The 22616-nt window shown below is 43.8% G+C and overlaps 1 long non-coding RNA gene across 2 annotated transcripts in view; it reads right to left on the reverse strand.

Moving 5' to 3' along the window:
* Positions 1 to 22616, reverse strand: part of LOC121394097 — a 205559-nt gene that overhangs the window by 171014 nt on the left and 11929 nt on the right. For both annotated transcript variants that reach the window (XR_005961505.1, XR_005961504.1), the window contains one exon: positions 16439 to 17752. This is a non-coding gene — a long non-coding RNA (uncharacterized LOC121394097). The remainder of the gene's footprint in view (positions 1 to 16438; positions 17753 to 22616) is intronic.

Here is a 22616-nt window from a genome sequence, read left to right on the forward strand (position 1 = left end):
GAAGACAGACAGTAGTGCCTGTTCACTCGGAGCATGAAGGATGAGGGGTATCACTGCTCTATTGAGGGGTAAAGCCAGGCTTTATCAATCAGGGTGTCCCTCCCAACATGCAATGAGTTAAACACCTTAGCATTCTGTGCTTCTTCACTAGTATGCAATTCAGTAGTTCAAACACCAGATTCACTAAATCATGCACCTTGGTTCCAATCACTCCGTTATGCAACCTAAACCTACAACTGACCCTTCTGTCTATGAATGTGATACTATCCTTAGATTGTAAGCTCCCCCCGTGGGCCAGGGACTGATGTGAATGATGTATAATCTGTGCAATGCAATGAGTTGTTTTAATGATTATGTACCTTGTAAGGTAAAAACCCTTCCACACTCACAAGCCAGAAGCTAAGCTCTTCGCTACTGTCCCGTCTGGTAGTGCACGCTCGACTGTAATGTGGGGAAGAAGGCATACCTCATTACGGAAGACAGACAGTAGTGCCTGTTCACTCGGAGCATGAAGGATGAGGGGTATCACTGCTCTATTGAGGGGTAAAGCCAGGCTTTATCAATCAGGGTGTCCCTCCCAACGTGCAATGAGTTAAACACCTTAGCATTCTGTGCTTCTTCACTAGTATGCAATTCAGTAGTTCAAACACCAGATTCACTAAATCATGCACCTTGGTTCCAATCACTCCGTTATGCAACCTAAACCTACAACTGACCCTTCTGTCTATGAATGTGATACTATCCTTAGATTGTAAGCTCCCCCCGTGGGCCAGGGACTGATGTGAATGATGTATAATCTGTGCAATGCAATGAGTTGTTTTAATGATTATGTACCTTGTAAGGTAAAAACCCTTCCACACTCACAAGCCAGAAGCTAAGCTCTTCGCTACTGTCCCGTCTGGTAGTGCACGCTCGACTGTAATGTGGGGAAGAAGGCATACCTCATTACGGAAGACAGACAGTAGTGCCTGTTCACTCGGAGCATGAAGGATGAGGGGTATCACTGCTCTATTGAGGGGTAAAGCCAGGCTTTATCAATCAGGGTGTCCCTCCCAACGTGCAATGAGTTAAACACCTTAGCATTCTGTGCTTCTTCACTAGTATGCAATTCAGTAGTTCAAACACCAGATTCACTAAATCATGCACCTTGGTTCCAATCACTCCGTTATGCAACCTAAACCTACAACTGACCCTTCTGTCTATGAATGTGATACTATCCTTAGATTGTAAGCTCCCCCCGTGGGCCAGGGACTGATGTGAATGATGTATAATCTGTGCAATGCAATGAGTTGTTTTAATGATTATGTACCTTGTAAGGTAAAAACCCTTCCACACTCACAAGCCAGAAGCTAAGCTCTTCGCTACTGTCCCGTCTGGTAGTGCACGCTCGACTGTAATGTGGGGAAGAAGGCATACCTCATTACGGAAGACAGACAGTAGTGCCTGTTCACTCGGAGCATGAAGGATGAGGGGTATCACTGCTCTATTGAGGGGTAAAGCCAGGCTTTATCAATCAGGGTGTCCCTCCCAACGTGCAATGAGTTAAACACCTTAGCATTCTGTGCTTCTTCACTAGTATGCAATTCAGTAGTTCAAACACCAGATTCACTAAATCATGCACCTTGGTTCCAATCACTCCGTTATGCAACCTAAACCTACAACTGACCCTTCTGTCTATGAATGTGATACTATCCTTAGATTGTAAGCTCCCCCCGTGGGCCAGGGACTGATGTGAATGATGTATAATCTGTGCAATGCAATGAGTTGTTTTAATGATTATGTACCTTGTAAGGTAAAAACCCTTCCACACTCACAAGCCAGAAGCTAAGCTCTTCGCTACTGTCCCGTCTGGTAGTGCACGCTCGACTGTAATGTGGGGAAGAAGGCATACCTCATTACGGAAGACAGACAGTAGTGCCTGTTCACTCGGAGCATGAAGGATGAGGGGTATCACTGCTCTATTGAGGGGTAAAGCCAGGCTTTATCAATCAGGGTGTCCCTCCCAACATGCAATGAGTTAAACACCTTAGCATTCTGTGCTTCTTCACTAGTATGCAATTCAGTAGTTCAAACACCAGATTCACTAAATCATGCACCTTGGTTCCAATCACTCCGTTATGCAACCTAAACCTACAACTGACCCTTCTGTCTATGAATGTGATACTATCCTTAGATTGTAAGCTCCCCCCGTGGGCCAGGGACTGATGTGAATGATGTATAATCTGTGCAATGCAATGAGTTGTTTTAATGATTATGTACCTTGTAAGGTAAAAACCCTTCCACACTCACAAGCCAGAAGCTAAGCTCTTCGCTACTGTCCCGTCTGGTAGTGCACGCTCGACTGTAATGTGGGGAAGAAGGCATACCTCATTACGGAAGACAGACAGTAGTGCCTGTTCACTCGGAGCATGAAGGATGAGGGGTATCACTGCTCTATTGAGGGGTAAAGCCAGGCTTTATCAATCAGGGTGTCCCTCCCAACGTGCAATGAGTTAAACACCTTAGCATTCTGTGCTTCTTCACTAGTATGCAATTCAGTAGTTCAAACACCAGATTCACTAAATCATGCACCTTGGTTCCAATCACTCCGTTATGCAACCTAAACCTACAACTGACCCTTCTGTCTATGAATGTGATACTATCCTTAGATTGTAAGCTCCCCCCGTGGGCCAGGGACTGATGTGAATGATGTATAATCTGTGCAATGCAATGAGTTGTTTTAATGATTATGTACCTTGTAAGGTAAAAACCCTTCCACACTCACAAGCCAGAAGCTAAGCTCTTCGCTACTGTCCCGTCTGGTAGTGCACGCTCGACTGTAATGTGGGGAAGAAGGCATACCTCATTACGGAAGACAGACAGTAGTGCCTGTTCACTCGGAGCATGAAGGATGAGGGGTATCACTGCTCTATTGAGGGGTAAAGCCAGGCTTTATCAATCAGGGTGTCCCTCCCAACATGCAATGAGTTAAACACCTTAGCATTCTGTGCTTCTTCACTAGTATGCAATTCAGTAGTTCAAACACCAGATTCACTAAATCATGCACCTTGGTTCCAATCACTCCGTTATGCAACCTAAACCTACAACTGACCCTTCTGTCTATGAATGTGATACTATCCTTAGATTGTAAGCTCCCCCCGTGGGCCAGGGACTGATGTGAATGATGTATAATCTGTGCAATGCAATGAGTTGTTTTAATGATTATGTACCTTGTAAGGTAAAAACCCTTCCACACTCACAAGCCAGAAGCTAAGCTCTTCGCTACTGTCCCGTCTGGTAGTGCACGCTCGACTGTAATGTGGGGAAGAAGGCATACCTCATTACGGAAGACAGACAGTAGTGCCTGTTCACTCGGAGCATGAAGGATGAGGGGTATCACTGCTCTATTGAGGGGTAAAGCCAGGCTTTATCAATCAGGGTGTCCCTCCCAACATGCAATGAGTTAAACACCTTAGCATTCTGTGCTTCTTCACTAGTATGCAATTCAGTAGTTCAAACACCAGATTCACTAAATCATGCACCTTGGTTCCAATCACTCCGTTATGCAACCTAAACCTACAACTGACCCTTCTGTCTATGAATGTGATACTATCCTTAGATTGTAAGCTCCCCCCGTGGGCCAGGGACTGATGTGAATGATGTATAATCTGTGCAATGCAATGAGTTGTTTTAATGATTATGTACCTTGTAAGGTAAAAACCCTTCCACACTCACAAGCCAGAAGCTAAGCTCTTCGCTACTGTCCCGTCTGGTAGTGCACGCTCGACTGTAATGTGGGGAAGAAGGCATACCTCATTACGGAAGACAGACAGTAGTGCCTGTTCACTCGGAGCATGAAGGATGAGGGGTATCACTGCTCTATTGAGGGGTAAAGCCAGGCTTTATCAATCAGGGTGTCCCTCCCAACATGCAATGAGTTAAACACCTTAGCATTCTGTGCTTCTTCACTAGTATGCAATTCAGTAGTTCAAACACCAGATTCACTAAATCATGCACCTTGGTTCCAATCACTCCGTTATGCAACCTAAACCTACAACTGACCCTTCTGTCTATGAATGTGATACTATCCTTAGATTGTAAGCTCCCCCCGTGGGCCAGGGACTGATGTGAATGATGTATAATCTGTGCAATGCAATGAGTTGTTTTAATGATTATGTACCTTGTAAGGTAAAAACCCTTCCACACTCACAAGCCAGAAGCTAAGCTCTTCGCTACTGTCCCGTCTGGTAGTGCACGCTCGACTGTAATGTGGGGAAGAAGGCATACCTCATTACGGAAGACAGACAGTAGTGCCTGTTCACTCGGAGCATGAAGGATGAGGGGTATCACTGCTCTATTGAGGGGTAAAGCCAGGCTTTATCAATCAGGGTGTCCCTCCCAACGTGCAATGAGTTAAACACCTTAGCATTCTGTGCTTCTTCACTAGTATGCAATTCAGTAGTTCAAACACCAGATTCACTAAATCATGCACCTTGGTTCCAATCACTCCGTTATGCAACCTAAACCTACAACTGACCCTTCTGTCTATGAATGTGATACTATCCTTAGATTGTAAGCTCCCCCCGTGGGCCAGGGACTGATGTGAATGATGTATAATCTGTGCAATGCAATGAGTTGTTTTAATGATTATGTACCTTGTAAGGTAAAAACCCTTCCACACTCACAAGCCAGAAGCTAAGCTCTTCGCTACTGTCCCGTCTGGTAGTGCACGCTCGACTGTAATGTGGGGAAGAAGGCATACCTCATTACGGAAGACAGACAGTAGTGCCTGTTCACTCGGAGCATGAAGGATGAGGGGTATCACTGCTCTATTGAGGGGTAAAGCCAGGCTTTATCAATCAGGGTGTCCCTCCCAACGTGCAATGAGTTAAACACCTTAGCATTCTGTGCTTCTTCACTAGTATGCAATTCAGTAGTTCAAACACCAGATTCACTAAATCATGCACCTTGGTTCCAATCACTCCGTTATGCAACCTAAACCTACAACTGACCCTTCTGTCTATGAATGTGATACTATCCTTAGATTGTAAGCTCCCCCCGTGGGCCAGGGACTGATGTGAATGATGTATAATCTGTGCAATGCAATGAGTTGTTTTAATGATTATGTACCTTGTAAGGTAAAAACCCTTCCACACTCACAAGCCAGAAGCTAAGCTCTTCGCTACTGTCCCGTCTGGTAGTGCACGCTCGACTGTAATGTGGGGAAGAAGGCATACCTCATTACGGAAGACAGACAGTAGTGCCTGTTCACTCGGAGCATGAAGGATGAGGGGTATCACTGCTCTATTGAGGGGTAAAGCCAGGCTTTATCAATCAGGGTGTCCCTCCCAACGTGCAATGAGTTAAACACCTTAGCATTCTGTGCTTCTTCACTAGTATGCAATTCAGTAGTTCAAACACCAGATTCACTAAATCATGCACCTTGGTTCCAATCACTCCGTTATGCAACCTAAACCTACAACTGACCCTTCTGTCTATGAATGTGATACTATCCTTAGATTGTAAGCTCCCCCCGTGGGCCAGGGACTGATGTGAATGATGTATAATCTGTGCAATGCAATGAGTTGTTTTAATGATTATGTACCTTGTAAGGTAAAAACCCTTCCACACTCACAAGCCAGAAGCTAAGCTCTTCGCTACTGTCCCGTCTGGTAGTGCACGCTCGACTGTAATGTGGGGAAGAAGGCATACCTCATTACGGAAGACAGACAGTAGTGCCTGTTCACTCGGAGCATGAAGGATGAGGGGTATCACTGCTCTATTGAGGGGTAAAGCCAGGCTTTATCAATCAGGGTGTCCCTCCCAACGTGCAATGAGTTAAACACCTTAGCATTCTGTGCTTCTTCACTAGTATGCAATTCAGTAGTTCAAACACCAGATTCACTAAATCATGCACCTTGGTTCCAATCACTCCGTTATGCAACCTAAACCTACAACTGACCCTTCTGTCTATGAATGTGATACTATCCTTAGATTGTAAGCTCCCCCCGTGGGCCAGGGACTGATGTGAATGATGTATAATCTGTGCAATGCAATGAGTTGTTTTAATGATTATGTACCTTGTAAGGTAAAAACCCTTCCACACTCACAAGCCAGAAGCTAAGCTCTTCGCTACTGTCCCGTCTGGTAGTGCACGCTCGACTGTAATGTGGGGAAGAAGGCATACCTCATTACGGAAGACAGACAGTAGTGCCTGTTCACTCGGAGCATGAAGGATGAGGGGTATCACTGCTCTATTGAGGGGTAAAGCCAGGCTTTATCAATCAGGGTGTCCCTCCCAACATGCAATGAGTTAAACACCTTAGCATTCTGTGCTTCTTCACTAGTATGCAATTCAGTAGTTCAAACACCAGATTCACTAAATCATGCACCTTGGTTCCAATCACTCCGTTATGCAACCTAAACCTACAACTGACCCTTCTGTCTATGAATGTGATACTATCCTTAGATTGTAAGCTCCCCCCGTGGGCCAGGGACTGATGTGAATGATGTATAATCTGTGCAATGCAATGAGTTGTTTTAATGATTATGTACCTTGTAAGGTAAAAACCCTTCCACACTCACAAGCCAGAAGCTAAGCTCTTCGCTACTGTCCCGTCTGGTAGTGCACGCTCGACTGTAATGTGGGGAAGAAGGCATACCTCATTACGGAAGACAGACAGTAGTGCCTGTTCACTCGGAGCATGAAGGATGAGGGGTATCACTGCTCTATTGAGGGGTAAAGCCAGGCTTTATCAATCAGGGTGTCCCTCCCAACGTGCAATGAGTTAAACACCTTAGCATTCTGTGCTTCTTCACTAGTATGCAATTCAGTAGTTCAAACACCAGATTCACTAAATCATGCACCTTGGTTCCAATCACTCCGTTATGCAACCTAAACCTACAACTGACCCTTCTGTCTATGAATGTGATACTATCCTTAGATTGTAAGCTCCCCCCGTGGGCCAGGGACTGATGTGAATGATGTATAATCTGTGCAATGCAATGAGTTGTTTTAATGATTATGTACCTTGTAAGGTAAAAACCCTTCCACACTCACAAGCCAGAAGCTAAGCTCTTCGCTACTGTCCCGTCTGGTAGTGCACGCTCGACTGTAATGTGGGGAAGAAGGCATACCTCATTACGGAAGACAGACAGTAGTGCCTGTTCACTCGGAGCATGAAGGATGAGGGGTATCACTGCTCTATTGAGGGGTAAAGCCAGGCTTTATCAATCAGGGTGTCCCTCCCAACATGCAATGAGTTAAACACCTTAGCATTCTGTGCTTCTTCACTAGTATGCAATTCAGTAGTTCAAACACCAGATTCACTAAATCATGCACCTTGGTTCCAATCACTCCGTTATGCAACCTAAACCTACAACTGACCCTTCTGTCTATGAATGTGATACTATCCTTAGATTGTAAGCTCCCCCCGTGGGCCAGGGACTGATGTGAATGATGTATAATCTGTGCAATGCAATGAGTTGTTTTAATGATTATGTACCTTGTAAGGTAAAAACCCTTCCACACTCACAAGCCAGAAGCTAAGCTCTTCGCTACTGTCCCGTCTGGTAGTGCACGCTCGACTGTAATGTGGGGAAGAAGGCATACCTCATTACGGAAGACAGACAGTAGTGCCTGTTCACTCGGAGCATGAAGGATGAGGGGTATCACTGCTCTATTGAGGGGTAAAGCCAGGCTTTATCAATCAGGGTGTCCCTCCCAACATGCAATGAGTTAAACACCTTAGCATTCTGTGCTTCTTCACTAGTATGCAATTCAGTAGTTCAAACACCAGATTCACTAAATCATGCACCTTGGTTCCAATCACTCCGTTATGCAACCTAAACCTACAACTGACCCTTCTGTCTATGAATGTGATACTATCCTTAGATTGTAAGCTCCCCCCGTGGGCCAGGGACTGATGTGAATGATGTATAATCTGTGCAATGCAATGAGTTGTTTTAATGATTATGTACCTTGTAAGGTAAAAACCCTTCCACACTCACAAGCCAGAAGCTAAGCTCTTCGCTACTGTCCCGTCTGGTAGTGCACGCTCGACTGTAATGTGGGGAAGAAGGCATACCTCATTACGGAAGACAGACAGTAGTGCCTGTTCACTCGGAGCATGAAGGATGAGGGGTATCACTGCTCTATTGAGGGGTAAAGCCAGGCTTTATCAATCAGGGTGTCCCTCCCAACATGCAATGAGTTAAACACCTTAGCATTCTGTGCTTCTTCACTAGTATGCAATTCAGTAGTTCAAACACCAGATTCACTAAATCATGCACCTTGGTTCCAATCACTCCGTTATGCAACCTAAACCTACAACTGACCCTTCTGTCTATGAATGTGATACTATCCTTAGATTGTAAGCTCCCCCCGTGGGCCAGGGACTGATGTGAATGATGTATAATCTGTGCAATGCAATGAGTTGTTTTAATGATTATGTACCTTGTAAGGTAAAAACCCTTCCACACTCACAAGCCAGAAGCTAAGCTCTTCGCTACTGTCCCGTCTGGTAGTGCACGCTCGACTGTAATGTGGGGAAGAAGGCATACCTCATTACGGAAGACAGACAGTAGTGCCTGTTCACTCGGAGCATGAAGGATGAGGGGTATCACTGCTCTATTGAGGGGTAAAGCCAGGCTTTATCAATCAGGGTGTCCCTCCCAACATGCAATGAGTTAAACACCTTAGCATTCTGTGCTTCTTCACTAGTATGCAATTCAGTAGTTCAAACACCAGATTCACTAAATCATGCACCTTGGTTCCAATCACTCCGTTATGCAACCTAAACCTACAACTGACCCTTCTGTCTATGAATGTGATACTATCCTTAGATTGTAAGCTCCCCCCGTGGGCCAGGGACTGATGTGAATGATGTATAATCTGTGCAATGCAATGAGTTGTTTTAATGATTATGTACCTTGTAAGGTAAAAACCCTTCCACACTCACAAGCCAGAAGCTAAGCTCTTCGCTACTGTCCCGTCTGGTAGTGCACGCTCGACTGTAATGTGGGGAAGAAGGCATACCTCATTACGGAAGACAGACAGTAGTGCCTGTTCACTCGGAGCATGAAGGATGAGGGGTATCACTGCTCTATTGAGGGGTAAAGCCAGGCTTTATCAATCAGGGTGTCCCTCCCAACATGCAATGAGTTAAACACCTTAGCATTCTGTGCTTCTTCACTAGTATGCAATTCAGTAGTTCAAACACCAGATTCACTAAATCATGCACCTTGGTTCCAATCACTCCGTTATGCAACCTAAACCTACAACTGACCCTTCTGTCTATGAATGTGATACTATCCTTAGATTGTAAGCTCCCCCCGTGGGCCAGGGACTGATGTGAATGATGTATAATCTGTGCAATGCAATGAGTTGTTTTAATGATTATGTACCTTGTAAGGTAAAAACCCTTCCACACTCACAAGCCAGAAGCTAAGCTCTTCGCTACTGTCCCGTCTGGTAGTGCACGCTCGACTGTAATGTGGGGAAGAAGGCATACCTCATTACGGAAGACAGACAGTAGTGCCTGTTCACTCGGAGCATGAAGGATGAGGGGTATCACTGCTCTATTGAGGGGTAAAGCCAGGCTTTATCAATCAGGGTGTCCCTCCCAACATGCAATGAGTTAAACACCTTAGCATTCTGTGCTTCTTCACTAGTATGCAATTCAGTAGTTCAAACACCAGATTCACTAAATCATGCACCTTGGTTCCAATCACTCCGTTATGCAACCTAAACCTACAACTGACCCTTCTGTCTATGAATGTGATACTATCCTTAGATTGTAAGCTCCCCCCGTGGGCCAGGGACTGATGTGAATGATGTATAATCTGTGCAATGCAATGAGTTGTTTTAATGATTATGTACCTTGTAAGGTAAAAACCCTTCCACACTCACAAGCCAGAAGCTAAGCTCTTCGCTACTGTCCCGTCTGGTAGTGCACGCTCGACTGTAATGTGGGGAAGAAGGCATACCTCATTACGGAAGACAGACAGTAGTGCCTGTTCACTCGGAGCATGAAGGATGAGGGGTATCACTGCTCTATTGAGGGGTAAAGCCAGGCTTTATCAATCAGGGTGTCCCTCCCAACATGCAATGAGTTAAACACCTTAGCATTCTGTGCTTCTTCACTAGTATGCAATTCAGTAGTTCAAACACCAGATTCACTAAATCATGCACCTTGGTTCCAATCACTCCGTTATGCAACCTAAACCTACAACTGACCCTTCTGTCTATGAATGTGATACTATCCTTAGATTGTAAGCTCCCCCCGTGGGCCAGGGACTGATGTGAATGATGTATAATCTGTGCAATGCAATGAGTTGTTTTAATGATTATGTACCTTGTAAGGTAAAAACCCTTCCACACTCACAAGCCAGAAGCTAAGCTCTTCGCTACTGTCCCGTCTGGTAGTGCACGCTCGACTGTAATGTGGGGAAGAAGGCATACCTCATTACGGAAGACAGACAGTAGTGCCTGTTCACTCGGAGCATGAAGGATGAGGGGTATCACTGCTCTATTGAGGGGTAAAGCCAGGCTTTATCAATCAGGGTGTCCCTCCCAACATGCAATGAGTTAAACACCTTAGCATTCTGTGCTTCTTCACTAGTATGCAATTCAGTAGTTCAAACACCAGATTCACTAAATCATGCACCTTGGTTCCAATCACTCCGTTATGCAACCTAAACCTACAACTGACCCTTCTGTCTATGAATGTGATACTATCCTTAGATTGTAAGCTCCCCCCGTGGGCCAGGGACTGATGTGAATGATGTATAATCTGTGCAATGCAATGAGTTGTTTTAATGATTATGTACCTTGTAAGGTAAAAACCCTTCCACACTCACAAGCCAGAAGCTAAGCTCTTCGCTACTGTCCCGTCTGGTAGTGCACGCTCGACTGTAATGTGGGGAAGAAGGCATACCTCATTACGGAAGACAGACAGTAGTGCCTGTTCACTCGGAGCATGAAGGATGAGGGGTATCACTGCTCTATTGAGGGGTAAAGCCAGGCTTTATCAATCAGGGTGTCCCTCCCAACATGCAATGAGTTAAACACCTTAGCATTCTGTGCTTCTTCACTAGTATGCAATTCAGTAGTTCAAACACCAGATTCACTAAATCATGCACCTTGGTTCCAATCACTCCGTTATGCAACCCACACACTACAACTGACCCTTCTGTGTATGAATGTGATAGGATCTTTAGATTGTAAGCTCCCCCTGTGGGGCAGGGACAGACGTGAATGATGTAAACTCTCTGGAAACCACTGCATGAAGTGTGTGTGTGAGCGATATGATTGACAAATAACTGACCTTACTGTGAATGAACGTAATAGAATCCTTAGATTGTAAGCTCTCCTAGTGGGGCAGGGACTTATGTGAATGATGTATAATCTGTAAAATGCACTGCATAAAATGTGACGGAGCTATAGAAATAAGAAGAGGAAGCCAGATGACATGGAACAAATGACGATGGCACATTTGAAGAACAGAAGGTAGGACTTTTTTAATGATTGTATATCTTGTAAGGTAAAAACCCTTTCGCAACTCACAAGCCAGAAGCTAAGCTCTTCGCTACTGTCCCGTCTGGTAGTGCACGCTCGACTGTAATGTGGGGAAGAAGGCATACCTCATTACGGAAGACAGACAGTAGTGCCTGTTCACTCGGAGCATGAAGGATGAGGGGTATCACTGCTCTATTGAGGGGTAAAGCCAGGCTTTATCAATCAGGGTGTCCTTCCCAACATGCAATGAGTTAAACACCTTATTCTGTGCTTCTTCACTAGTATGCAATTCAGTAGTTCAAACAACAGATTCACTAAATCATGCACCTTGGTTCCAATCACTCCGTTATGCAACCTAAACCTGCAACTGACCCTTCTGTCTATGAATGTGATACTATCCTTAGATTGTAAGCTCCCCCCGTGGGCCAGGGACTGATGTGAATGATGTATAATCTGTGCAATGCAATGAGTTGTTTTAATGATTATGTACCTTGTAAGGTAAAAACCCTTCCACACTCACAAGCCAGAAGCTAAGCTCTTCGCTACTGTCCCGTCTGGTAGTGCACGCTCGACTGTAATGTGGGGAAGAAGGCATACCTCATTACGGAAGACAGACAGTAGTGCCTGTTCACTCGGAGCATGAAGGATGAGGGGTATCACTGCTCTATTGAGGGGTAAAGCCAGGCTTTATCAATCAGGGTGTCCCTCCCAACATGCAATGAGTTAAACACCTTAGCATTCTGTGCTTCTTCACTAGTATGCAATTCAGTAGTTCAAACACCAGATTCACTAAATCATGCACCTTGGTTCCAATCACTCCGTTATGCAACCTAAACCTACAACTGACCCTTCTGTCTATGAATGTGATACTATCCTTAGATTGTAAGCTCCCCCCGTGGGCCAGGGACTGATGTGAATGATGTATAATCTGTGCAATGCAATGAGTTGTTTTAATGATTATGTACCTTGTAAGGTAAAAACCCTTCCACACTCACAAGCCAGAAGCTAAGCTCTTCGCTACTGTCCCGTCTGGTAGTGCACGCTCGACTGTAATGTGGGGAAGAAGGCATACCTCATTACGGAAGACAGACAGTAGTGCCTGTTCACTCGGAGCATGAAGGATGAGGGGTATCACTGCTCTATTGAGGGGTAAAGCCAGGCTTTATCAATCAGGGTGTCCCTCCCAACATGCAATGAGTTAAACACCTTAGCATTCTGTGCTTCTTCACTAGTATGCAATTCAGTAGTTCAAACACCAGATTCACTAAATCATGCACCTTGGTTCCAATCACTCCGTTATGCAACCTAAACCTACAACTGACCCTTCTGTCTATGAATGTGATACTATCCTTAGATTGTAAGCTCCCCCCGTGGGCCAGGGACTGATGTGAATGATGTATAATCTGTGCAATGCAATGAGTTGTTTTAATGATTATGTACCTTGTAAGGTAAAAACCCTTCCACACTCACAAGCCAGAAGCTAAGCTCTTCGCTACTGTCCCGTCTGGTAGTGCACGCTCGACTGTAATGTGGGGAAGAAGGCATACCTCATTACGGAAGACAGACAGTAGTGCCTGTTCACTCGGAGCATGAAGGATGAGGGGTATCACTGCTCTATTGAGGGGTAAAGCCAGGCTTTATCAATCAGGGTGTCCCTCCCAACATGCAATGAGTTAAACACCTTAGCATTCTGTGCTTCTTCACTAGTATGCAATTCAGTAGTTCAAACACCAGATTCACTAAATCATGCACCTTGGTTCCAATCACTCCGTTATGCAACCTAAACCTGCAACTGACCCTTCTGTCTATGAATGTGATACTATCCTTAGATTGTAAGCTCCCCCCGTGGGCCAGGGACTGATGTGAATGATGTATAATCTGTGCAATGCAATGAGTTGTTTTAATGATTATGTACCTTGTAAGGTAAAAACCCTTCCACACTCACAAGCCAGAAGCTAAGCTCTTCGCTACTGTCCCGTCTGGTAGTGCACGCTCGACTGTAATGTGGGGAAGAAGGCATACCTCATTACGGAAGACAGACAGTAGTGCCTGTTCACTCGGAGCATGAAGGATGAGGGGTATCACTGCTCTATTGAGGGGTAAAGCCAGGCTTTATCAATCAGGGTGTCCCTCCCAACATGCAATGAGTTAAACACCTTAGCATTCTGTGCTTCTTCACTAGTATGCAATTCAGTAGTTCAAACACCAGATTCACTAAATCATGCACCTTGGTTCCAATCACTCCGTTATGCAACCTAAACCTACAACTGACCCTTCTGTCTATGAATGTGATACTATCCTTAGATTGTAAGCTCCCCCAGTGGGCCAGGGATTGATGTGAATGATGTATAATCTGTGCAATGCAATGAGTTGTTTTAATGATTATGTACCTTGTAAGGTAAAAACCCTTCCACACTCACAAGCCAGAAGCTAAGCTCTTCGCTACTGTCCCGTCTGGTAGTGCACGCTCGACTGTAATGTGGGGAAGAAGGCATACCTCATTACGGAAGACAGACAGAAGTGCCTGTTCACTCGGAGCATGAAGGATGAGGGGTATCACTGCTCTATTGAGGGGTAAAGCCAGGCTTTATCAATCAGGGTGTCCCTCCCAACATGCAATGAGTTAAACACCTTAGCATTCTGTGCTTCTTCACTAGTATGCAATTCAGTAGTTCAAACACCAGATTCACTAAATCATGCACCTTGGTTCCAATCACTCCGTTATGCAACCTAAACCTACAACTGACCCTTCTGTCTATGAATGTGATACTATCCTTAGATTGTAAACTCCCCCCGTGGGCCAGGGACTGATGTGAATGATGTATAATCTGTGCAATGCAATGAGTTGTTTTAATGATTATGTACCTTGTAAGGTAAAAAACCTTCCACACTCACAAGCCAGAAGCTAAGCTCTTCGCTACTGTCCCGTCTGGTAGTGCACGCTCGACTGTAATGTGGGGAAGAAGGCATACCTCATTACGGAAGACAGACAGTAGTGCCTGTTCACTAGGAGCATGAAGGATGAGGGGTATCACTGCTCTATTGAGGGGTAAAGCCAGGCTTTATCAATCAGGGTGTCCCTCCCAACATGCAATGAGTTAAACACCTTAGCATTCTGTGCTTCTTCACTAGTATGCGATTCAGTAGTTCAAACACCAGATTCACTAAATCATGCACCTTGGTTCCAATCACTCCGTTATGCAACCTAAACCTGCAACTGACCCTTCTGTCTATGAATGTGATACTATCCTTAGATTGTAAGCTCCCCCCGTGGGCCAGGGACTGATGTGAATAATGTATAATCTGTGCAATGCAATGAGTTGTTTTAATGATTATGTACCTTGTAAGGTAAAAACCCTTCCACACTCACAAGCCAGAAGCTAAGCTCTTCGCTACTGTCCCGTCTGGTAGTGCACGCTCGACTGTAATGTGGGGAAGAAGGCATACCTCATTACGGAAGACAGACAGAAGTGCCTGTTCACTCGGAGCATGAAGGATGAGGGGTATCACTGCTCTATTGAGGGGTAAAGCCAGGCTTTATCAATCAGGGTGCTTCTTCACTAGTATGCAATTCAGTAGTTCAAACACCAGATTCACTAAATCATGCACCTTGGTTCCAATCACTCCGTTATGCAACCTAAACCTACAACTGACCCTTCTGTCTATGAATGTGATACTATCCTTAGATTGTAAGCTCCCCCAGTGGGCCAGGGATTGATGTGAATGATGTATAATCTGTGCAATGCAATGAGTTGTTTTAATGATTATGTACCTTGTAAGGTAAAACCCTTCCACACTCACAAGCCAGAAGCTAAGCTCTTCGCTACTGTCCCGTCTGGTAGTGCACGCTCGACTGTAATGTGGGGAAGAAGGCATACCTCATTACGGAAGACAGACAGTAGTGCCTGTTCACTCGGAGCATGAAGGATGAGGGGTATCACTGCTCTATTGAGGGGTAAAGCCAGGCTTTATCAATCAGGGTGTCCCTCCCAACATGCAATGAGTTAAACACCTTAGCATTCTGTGCTTCTTCACTAGTATGCAATTCAGTAGTTCAAACACCAGATTCACTAAATCATGCACCTTGGTTCCAATCACTCTGTTATGCAACCTAAACCTACAACTGACGCTTCTGTCTATGAATGTGATACTATCCTTAGATTGTAAACTCCCCCCGTGGGCCAGGGACTGATGTGAATGATGTATAATCTGTGCAATGCAATGAGTTGTTTTAATGATTATGTACCTTGTAAGGTAAAAACCCTTCCACACTCACAAGCCAGAAGCTAAGCTCTTCGCTACTGTCCCGTCTGGTAGTGCACGCTCGACTGTAATGTGGGGAAGAAGGCATACCTCATTACGGAAGACAGACAGTAGTGCCTGTTCACTCGGAGCATGAAGGATGAGGGGTATCACTGCTCTATTGAGGGGTAAAGCCAGGCTTTATCAATCAGGGTGTCCCTCCCAACATGCAATGAGTTAAACACCTTAGCATTCTGTGCTTCTTCACTAGTATGTAATTCAGTAGTTCAAACACCAGATTCACTAAATCCACATTGTTTCCAATCACTCCTTTATACAACCCACACGCTACAACTGACCCTACTATGTATGAAAGGATAGGATCTTTAGATTGTAAACTCTGTGTGTGTGATATGATTAACATATAACTGACTTAACTGTGAATGAACGTGATAGGAAGCTTATATTGTAAGTTCCTGTGAGGCAGGGACAGATGTGAATGGGGTATAATCTGTGTAAAGAACTGCATAAAATATGAAACACCAACAGACAACCTGCAATTATAAGTCTCTCCCACATGTCATGTCATTGAAAAACAGTTGAATTATAGCTAGACAGCTGACATGACTATTGAGAATTATGTATAGAAAGCAAGAGATAGGTTACAGAGTTATATAAATAATCAACTGTCCTACCTACCTCCAAAATGACTGTTTTAGAGATGGAAGATAGCATTCCTTTCATAGAAGAGAACTCTTCCTCCACAAAAAATAAATTGTTGTATCTAGGAAAAAAAGTTTAAACTTTAGCAAGAAAAGCTAAGTATTGGGAAAACAGGTCCAGAAGATAAAATGTATGTTTCAATGGCATTCTTGAACTTTATAAAGACTTGCTTGCTTTACTACTATCAGACTCTCTCTCTGGTAACTGATGACTCCCTACCTAAGTTAAAAGATGATTATGCGATATTCAGGGAGCAGAGTTCTCAGCCTTATCAAATAAAAGGACAATAAAAAATATATATAGCCAATTATCCAGATCCTCTCTGACTAAGAGCATATCCCTTTCACATCAATTAGCAATGGACACTTGAACGATTGACTGACACTACGGGGAATATTTACTGTTGTGTAAAAATACAGCAAAGAAACAACATTCAAATTCACCACACATCAAAAGGAAAAAGGTGCACTTATCATGCATTCTACTTTTCTAATGCCGCCAAATGTGGAATTTGGAAGGCGCACAAACGTTGAGGAATTTGCTGTTTATTTTACACAACGTTTAGGGTGAAAACACACGGGGCCACTAGTAGCAGCTACAAAAAGCCACAAAATTATCCTGCCATAGACAATAGACTTGCTTCTGCTAAAACACATGTAGTGTCTTAGCTAAGCCAATAATCACTATTGTCTATTTTATAGATGTGACAAGTAGCTGCTACTAGTAGTAGCTCTGCGTGTCTTCACCCTTATCACCTTTTTTGACAAGACTCCATTTACACAGCATAATAGATAGGCCCCTTAATGTGACATCAGAGCTCACCACAAAAAAACTCATCCCCTTTCTAGTCATTCCTATAAGTGTATTTATCAAATGGTGAACTGTATTTTTTTTTTGTGGTGAGCTCTGATCTCACATTTTAATAAATCTACCCCTAAATCTTCTGCCACACTAGTTCATTAGAGAACGCAGAACATGTTTCTTAATGTTTATTTTTGGTTTCTTTTGTGCTGACATTTATATATATATATTTTTTCTATGGATAGATTAACTGAATATGATCTCTTTTGTGGCATAGTACATTTCAATTGTTTATAATGATAAAATCAAAGTCATATTCTGGAACATAAATTAAATTAATTCTCTTATGTAAAATCTTGCCAGCCAGTTGGGTCGAAGACATGCAAATGAAGCAGGAGAGGAAAGGAATGTGCAGTAGCTCTTCAGTCCAGAACTTCCTCCTTGGGCTTTCATAACATCAGACAGGCAAAGATGTGAGAGATCCCCTCCCTAAGTGGAGAACAGAAAGAAACAAAGTGATACTGACACTAAAAACTACTTTTTAAAATATGAATGTATATTAAAAGTTACCTATAGGTCATGTTGATCGTTTTTTGTGGAGAGGATTGTTTTTGTAAGTAAGTTGAAGTTTCTAAACCTGACTGTTTTGCCAACCCGACTGTCCCATCTCAGCCTGTCAGTTAAAGTTTCTAATGCTAATGGGCTACTGCTGCACAAATATGGCAGCCCCCTCATATAGGAACATGGGGCATCAGACAGGTACTGTAAAAGCATTGTGCAAATACTTTATGGCAAAGTTATAAGTAGCTTTCAAAGGCAATATTATGACAGATGTAAAAAATAGTTTAAATTCTGGTGTCAGTATCTCTTTAAGAGCTTCTGACCTGCAGCTAAAGTGATCTGTAATTTAAAAAAAAGTTTTTTAAATAATAAAGATGATTAAGTAAAATGCTTTAATGACCCAGACTGTTTATGTTTGAACAGATGTTAAAAGGTGAACAACCCCTTTAACAAATAGTTAATCAATTGAATTTCTCTTTTTTTGACCCATTTGCTTAATACTGTTGTTTCTCAAAACAACCTTTGACATCAAGCCTAATTTCTCTTACTAAGGTGATAACAGATCCCAAAATGGTTTATTAAAACTCCTCTGAAGCATATCACCCCTGGAAAGAAGAGCCTTGAAAAAGGAAGATCTGGGAAGTACTAGTATAAAGATTATCTACATTGCAAAATAGGTTAAAAATAAAGGCACTGGTTGTAATTGGCACTTAAAATAGGATTTATGTACCTACCGTAGTGATGTGCGGGTCGGGTTTTACCCGACCCGCACCCGACCATAACCCGCCCAACTCCCTGCTTCCATTTTGAGGCGAGCATCTTTAAAAAATCAAACAGGAAGTCAGAAGCTGCCACCCACAAATGGAGGAGCGGGGCCGAACCCGCCAGACCCATGTGTAAACCCGCAGGTATTGGGCCTACACGCACATCACTAACCTACTGGTAAATCCGTTTCTCTGTAGTCGACAGGGGGACACATGAGACCAGTGGGGTTAAGCTCCATCCTCCTGGAGGCAGGACACTTTATTGGATAAGAAAAAGAGGGCATGCCTGGATGTTCCAGCTTTACCCCTAGTACTTTCCTATTCAACTCAGTTGGTACCAAGTAAACGGACACAGAGAGGTAGAGAGAACAGTAACACTATTTCTACAATCAACTATTTACAGAGGGTTCCTCAGCTAATCAGTTGATTTACAGGGCAAAGGAGAGAAAGGTCGGCAATAATGAAGAGCACTATTATCCTGCGCTGAGCTGCAGTCACTGTGCCTGTTGTGCTCTCTGCTCTTTCCCCGCATCGAACCACCGATCAACAACAACTGGAGGCACAAATCCTTTCTGAGATCCCATCGCGAGGCAGAGCTGTACAGGTAAATCCAAGAGAGTAGCGCAGATCTGCTCCTCTTGCTCACTTCTCTCCTGGAGGGGGGTCGGGGGATGAACGGATGCCCCCAGGGAGGGCAGACGAGCTGCTGCCCTGGGAGATAATGGGTCGGACAGGGGCTTTAGGCTGCCAGGATCTCACCTATGTAACTGGCCTCAAGCCTGTGGGCTCCGGATTCATAACTTCCGGTTTTGGCAGAAGTCGGGTTAGGGAGAAGATGCCTAGTGCAGAGCTGCAGAGTGAGTCGCCATATCGCCGTTCTCCAGTAGACAGGAAGCAGTGTTTTCTAACAGTATTTTTTTAATAAAGCATTGCTTTTAATACACTTTATGCAGGGTAGATCTATTATTAGTGTAGGTAGAATGGATTTTTTAATAAAATTTTTTTTAGCGTTACTGTTCCTTTAAGGCCTATGTCCATCCCTCTTTGTAAAAAGGAGAGAATGTCTGGAATGCTGAATCTGGTTGCGGAGCTTGAGTTGCTTCTCTTGTGGTAGGAACACTCTTGGTTCCAGCGTGTCGCATTCCAACCCGAGGAAAATCATCCGTGTGATGGATGGCGCAGAGGTTAGCCTGAACGGGAGTACTACAAACTGGAAATGCCGCTTGCCAAAGGCTAATCTGAGGTACTGGTGGTGGGGTGGCCAGATGGGGACATGGAGATAAGTGTCTTTGATGCCCAAGGACACCAGCAGTTGTCCTGGTTCCATTCCCCAGATTATGGAGCACAAGGTTTCCATCTTCAACTGCACAAATCTGATCAAGAGGTTCAATTCTTTGAGGTCCAGCACCAGTCTGAATGTGTTGTCCTTCTTTGGAACTATGAAGAGATTGGAGTTGTAGTCGTAAAATCTCGTTTGTGATGGGACTGGTTCAATAACCCCTAGGTCCCAAAGACATCTGACACATTCCTGGAAGGCCTGAGCTCTGCTTGGAGTGGACGGGACTTTTGACATGAAGAATCTCCTGGGGGGAAGAGTAGTGAAGTCCAGGTGATAGCCGTCTGTGACTATTTCCTTCACCCAGGAATCTGAAGAGTGGTGTAGCCACGCCTCCCAGAAATGGAGAAGCTGTTCCCCTATGTGCTTTGTGACCTCGGAGGGCGTGCCCAGTCATGCCGATGAGGGCTTTTCATGGGTGACCTTGCCTTGGGGCTTGTTCGGTTTCCCTCCTGAACGAGGTTTGTCTGATGGTTTGGAGCTAAAGGATGACCTGAATGGAGAGTTTGATTTTTTTGTTGACCTGCTGCTTTGGCCACGGAAAAAAATCACCCCCTACAGGGGGCTGAGGCGGAACGTTATTTGGACTGTGGTAGAAAAGTGCTCTTACCCCCTGTCGCCTGATAATTTTTTCCCAAAATAGTCGAAGACCCTTCAAGGGTAAAATTGTAAAGAATTTCTTGGAACTGATGTCGGATGACCAGTTCTTTAGCCATAAGGTCCGCGGTGCTGCTCCGAGGTACGTTCTATGAGCTGTGCCGTGTCCAGAACTGCTTTGCATAAGAATGCATTGGTTTCTGCTATGCAACGAGCAGTGTGAATGAGTTCTACCTGGGGTGTGCCCAGTATGAGCGAGGTTGCCCATGCTTCTATGGCCCTGTTCACCCATGCTGAGGCTAGGGATGGCCGAAGAGCTGATCCTGCAACTGAGAAGATCGCTTTTAGGGATCCTTCCAACCTCTTCTCTGTAGTATCCTTGAAGGTGGCTGCGTCCATGACTGGTAGAGTAGTTGTTTTGGAAAGGTGTGAGGCTGGCGCATCTACTAGTGGTGGAAAGGACCACTTCTCCACAAACTCCTTTGAAAGAGGTAGGACTTGGAGAACCTGCGTGATGCCTGAAAAGCCCTTTTTGGCAAATGCCACTCATCCTGGATTACCGTTGTCAGCTGTTCATGCGAGGGAAAGCAGGTTGCAGATTTTTTTTCTTTCTTTTAAAAAGACCTTTATGATATGAGGAATCTGCATTGTAGTCAAGCTTTAGCACCTCAATGACGGCCATGATAATGCCGTCAATGTCGTGAGAGGTATCCTTCTCTCTGGTATTTTCTTCCTCGTCGTTGTCGTCATCTTCTGATTGGGCAGGGGACGAAAATAGCTCCCTGTTGGATCCCTAGCTTTCAGATACATCCGGAGAGTGAGAAGTGCGGGAGGGTATATCGTCACGCTTAGATAGTGTGCGCTTGTGTTTTTCCACTGGAACCACCTGAACCTTTGACATGGCTTTCGCAATAGAAGTAGCAATAGTGCCCGCTATGGAATCTGCTAGTGATGGAATATTTTTCAGCTGCTATACACTTCTTCGAAGACACATAAAATCGCAGCTGATGAAATGTGAGGAGTAATCCACCTAAAAAGAGGAACTGGACAGGGTTGGCCTCTCTCACTCCTACTGTTCAACATAACATTGGAATCCCTCATCAGATATCTCAAGATGTCCTCCTGATTACCTGCTCTGGATATTAATAATCTATCCGTGTGTTTACCAGCATTTGAGTTTTCTTAATTGTGAAAAATCCTTCTCATAATATAAAAATATCTTCTCAATATTACAAACTTTGAGTCTATTTCTGGGTTTAAACCCAAAAGACTGAACTAATAAATATACAAGGCCTTTCTTCTGCTGAAGTCCTATTGCAACTAGGTATCGAAAAGAAACAATCCTACATCAAAAATCTAGGTATATAACATCCAGCAGATCTTTATTGGCTCTATTTTTGATGACTTCCAATGATAAAAAAAAGATGGCACATTTTTATAATAAACAGAAAAATGCCCCATTAAATTTAAAAGGAAGGACTGCCTTCTAAAAAATGTTGATCTTTTTTAAATGCATCTATCCCATGGTGAATTTGCTCAATACTTTTAATTCATTTGGAAAGGAAAAAAATCAAAAAAATTGTTCTACCGAAACTAAAAAAGTGTTTATAATTAATTAAAATGTAATGTACTGTTGCCCTGTACTTGTAAAACTGGTGTGTTTGCTTCAGAAAGGCTACTATAGTTTATACAGATAAACATGGGGACAGCCATTCAGTCTCAAAAAAGGAGAAGAGGTACGGGTGACATAGAAGATAACAGAAAAGTTCTGTAGAATCCCATTGTATTCTACATAGTTTATCTGTTATCTGCTATGTAAACCTGTGCCTTTTTTCTTTTTTCCAGCTTTGAATGGCTGCCCCCATGGCTACACAGCAGGTTGATTGTATAAACTTTAGTAGTGTTTCTAAAACAAGCACATCAGTGCTATCAATGTAGGGCCACAGTTCATCAAATTGTTATTACTTTGTTACATTTTAATTTTTTTGATGTTACTGTCCAAAAATAAATGATGGTCTCGGGGTACCTGGTTACAGAGATTTAACTAGTCAGCATTAACAAGGCACATCTCTGAAAATGGCAAATATATTAATAT

This window comes from Xenopus laevis, chromosome 1L (assembly GCF_017654675.1).
Source record: "Xenopus laevis strain J_2021 chromosome 1L, Xenopus_laevis_v10.1, whole genome shotgun sequence".
Classification (NCBI taxonomy): Eukaryota; Metazoa; Chordata; class Amphibia; order Anura; family Pipidae; genus Xenopus; species Xenopus laevis.